Source organism: Etheostoma spectabile, chromosome 17 (genome assembly GCF_008692095.1).
Source record: "Etheostoma spectabile isolate EspeVRDwgs_2016 chromosome 17, UIUC_Espe_1.0, whole genome shotgun sequence".
NCBI lineage: Eukaryota > Metazoa > Chordata > Actinopteri > Perciformes > Percidae > Etheostoma > Etheostoma spectabile.
Genome location: NC_045749.1, coordinates 22753963 through 22757907, shown reverse-complemented (window position 1 = coordinate 22757907; position 3945 = coordinate 22753963). Strand labels below are relative to the sequence as shown.

The 3945-nt window shown below is 43.8% G+C and overlaps 1 protein-coding gene and 1 long non-coding RNA gene across 7 annotated transcripts in view; one reads left to right on the top strand and one right to left on the bottom strand.

Annotated features, from left to right (window-relative positions):
• Positions 1-2637, top strand: part of LOC116705685 (uncharacterized) — a 6661-nt gene extending 4024 nt beyond the window's left edge. Inside the window, exon 3 of the long non-coding RNA XR_004335994.1 lies at positions 2626-2637. This is a non-coding gene — a long non-coding RNA (uncharacterized LOC116705685). The remainder of the gene's footprint in view (positions 1-2625) is intronic.
• The window catches only part of LOC116705639 (protein shisa-6), a 66491-nt gene that overhangs the window by 21736 nt on the left and 40810 nt on the right, over positions 1-3945 (bottom strand). The window lies entirely within an intron of this gene.

Sequence of the window (3945 nt, the reverse complement as noted above, 5' to 3'; positions counted from 1 at the left end):
CACACACACACACACACACACACATACGCACATACACACAAACAAACGCGCGTAAAATTCTACCAAGATTGGGGTAAGAGAAAGGAGTGTGAATTTGAAGATAAGAAGAGAGAGTTGGAGTAGGAGGAGAGGATAATGAGAAGAAAGGAGGAGGGGTGTTTCCCGCAGCCTGACGGCGCGGGGCTCCAGCCATGCAGCACTTTGATCCATCACTATCGATTTACCATCAGCTTCTCACGGCTGCTGCCTCCCACACGGCGACACACAGCCACAGGGATGTGCTCCCCGGCTCGGAACCATGTGCACACCCCACCTGACCTCAAATCCTCTGACCGCATACAGCCTTATTGTTTGGAGTCATGATAAGGGGGGGCAGTGCTGCTGTAGATACACTGATATGGAACAATACTGAGAAATATGCAAACAGCACATCTCGGTACTCAAGTACGTGTAACACCGCATCAGCAGAGTGAGTCACACTCTGAAGATTATTATTATTATAATTATGATGACCCACTCTTTCCTTTTTAGATTAGCCCTTCCCATCAAAACAACAGCATGTGTTGTACATTAAAGTGAGAGCATATGGCCTATACAAAAAGAATTAACACATCAGCTTTCTTAAAAAGTTTATTTTATTATTTTTTAATTCATATTTTCAGGTATACCTTTGTTTTCAATTAAAACACTAAATTCATAAGCAATTAAACCGACTCTGGCTCAGTTCAGGGCATTTGCAGCTCCAACCTTCCTTGGTCCTAAAGAGGCTGCTGTTAGCTGAACTTTAGATTGATATTCCGACATTAGGTGCTGTTGGGGGTAGTGTATGGTCTGGATCAACAAGAGTACATTTCCAAGATAACGCCCGATGTCTTTGTCCCCCCCCCCCCCCCCCGTAATGCAGCTCTCAAACTCCAATCTCTTTGGGAAGCAACAACAGCTGTCGAGTTAGCAAGCTGCACACTGAAAATGTCAGGTTTTGAAGAGAATTTGACGGTGCAACAAGGCAGGCCTGCTTGTTTCTGTCAGGGAATGACTGGAAAGATTTATAAAGAATATGTTTAGGGCATGTCCTCTCTAACTGGGACGTTTTGGGACTGATTGGTGGGATTGCTGTGGACCACGTCCACACGGAGATACACATGTAAGAGTTAACGAGGTGTAACCATGTATCAGCTCATTTAAATAGCTCACGTTACTGTGTTGTGTCAACAGTTAACTTCATTTAATGTTGGATGAGGCTGTTCCTTTAGCGGGCTGCAGATGTTCCCCCAGAACAAGGTCCTTCCTGAGATTAAGCAGAGTCGTCGTGGCTGCGTCTGGGCTCAGCGCCGCCCAAGATTGGTTAAAACAAATGCAAACAGCCCAGAGAGTTTTTCTCTCCTATCCCAGAATGCATCTGTGGTGTAGCCATACCTCTGAGATATGTACCTATGTGCAATGTATAAAGTATTAATTTATAGTATTAATAAGCTCCTTCCTATTTCTCCTAAAGTTCATATGCCCATATTCCGGCCTACCTCTGTTTTAACTTTTATCGTCATTGCAAAAAAAAAGTAAAGTTGTAATTATTTTTAAAATGAGTAAAATATAAAATTATGTAAAAACACTGTAATATGTATTAGATGTGGGAATGTATTTATTATCTTAATGTATTTACCTGTTTTTAAATCTCTAATGCACTTTTGGCAATGGTTGAGTCATTTCATTTTTTATTTTAAAAATTCAAATGATCCCCCCTCAATTTATTCTGCTCATTTTGCCCTCAAGAGGCAGTGAACGCACCCCAGCAGAGGAGCAACAGAGACGCTGCCTGCATGCTCCTACCCTACTCTGTTTCTGGAGATTCCTACGAGATAACCTTGAGCGTTATTCCAGTCAATAACTTATTGATGGCTTGATAAATCCATCAGGCTGTAATGCAAGGCAGACATATTGATGGCTGCAGAATGTTTTCCCCCAGAGGACACACTCCGTCATCTCCTGCATCTTTTGTCTGATCCATGTGTCTGCTAAGGAGGGGGGGACATGGTGTACTACTATACAAGCTTAAGGCGCGGGGGAAATATGTGGCTGCCCTTCAGCTTTAGTAGTTGGATTTGTTTTGCATTGGTTTTGGTAATGCATGTAATTCATGTGTTAGTGACCCTGCTACATGAGCTGCAAAAGACCAAGCTCATCCATTTGGGGTCCTTCACACCTCAGTTCACCGGCCTGAGTGTTCCCGCGTGGTTACTTAGAACCAAAATGTGAAGAAGAAACCGTGATGCCCAGACATTAGTTACCGTTCTCCCCCGACTCAACAACATACAGTGCATTTACAATGTGTTCAGTATTTCAGTCAACAGAAACTTGTAAAGTTGAAAAATGCCAGAGGAAGATTCATCATTTCATTTAGCGCTGACAAGAAAACAATCTTCTCATTTCACAGCGTCATTTTCTCGCACCGCAGGGAGAGGAGGGGAATCAAAAGGTTTGAAACTGACTGTCAGGGGAGAGATGACACTCTTAAAGCCAGGCTACAAATGACATAAGTGGAGTTGGCAGCTCAAGTGTAAACAGCATTGGTTATGCTCCTTAATTGGAATACTGTGTTTTACAGTCAACTACTACACCTACATGCAGTGAGCAGGAGTGGTGCTGGCTGGGATAGCATCTCTGAGGGGAAAGACAACTTGGAGCGAAAAGCTTGTGAGGAGTAGGAGCACTGAGGAGACCTCCCTCCCAGGGCCGGCATGCCCCCATCAGCACTTCACAATGTTACTCAGGTTTTCAGCTCAAGGTAACTGCTTCTACAAGGCTCCGCTGCATTTCCAGCCGCCCTTACCCCGGCTGGCCTTGACATATCAGCAGGGCTATCTCCTGAAATCAATGATGTGGACTCAGCCCACAAAATGTCAGCTGCAAACGTGTCATGTGTTCACAATATACACAAAGCCAAGGTAAGAGGATTATTTTCAACAACTTTCTGCAAAAAGAACTGAGGGCAACACTAAGTCTGGTAGGAAGGTATTTGCGGCCCCACTCTGATCTCTATTGAGCAGTACTGTATGTCCTTTACAATATAAAGAATGCTTTATTTATTTTTTGTTCAAACGTCATGTCCCCATCATAGCTGTGAGGTTCATTGATAGTAATGGGCATTTCAATGGCGTTCAGGCTACACGATGAGAACAGTGACTCCAGGGGCTGCTGCCATGCTGTGATGAATCTCTCAATAAAGATAAACTCTTTTTTATGACTGTAAGACTTCACATACTCTTGCATTTCATATTAACACATATTGTAGCATATGTAACTTCTCAAAAACCATGTTTGCTAATGTCACCGATGCATTCAGCCCATGAGCCTGGAAGTTAAAACCACATTCAAACAAACTGCCCGTGAATTTATCGGCACAAATGAGTTTCCATCCACTTGTCAATCGAATTATCTAAAGTTTGGTAAAAAAAGATTTGAGCTCTCTCGTTTGGTCCTTTTTAGTATATTTAGCGTGCGTTGCGTGGCAAATGTATGGCGAACTCTGCCAAGCACAATGTGTATATAGCTGTACAAACCTGATCAGCATCGGCCTACGAAGCTGTGGTCCAGTCACAGAAGATTTTCGACAAGCAAACCACATACTGCTCGAATTATCGAGGGCACCGGGGTCCGACGGCAACGACGGCAGCAGAGGGCCTAGCGTCTTCCTTGCAAACGTAAGATCTATCATGCACAAAATGGATTTAACATAGAGCTGCGGATAGCAACTGACAACTTGGTCCAGGAGTGTTGTGTGATGATCTCGACTGAAACCTGGCTCCATCCTGCTATCATCCTGATAACACCGTACAGCTAGCAGGCCGTAAGAACACAGGAGGCAGACTCTGTATCTATATCAACAATGAATGGTGTTCTCAAAGCCATATAACATACAAATACTGTCCACTCCCCCCCCCCCCATCT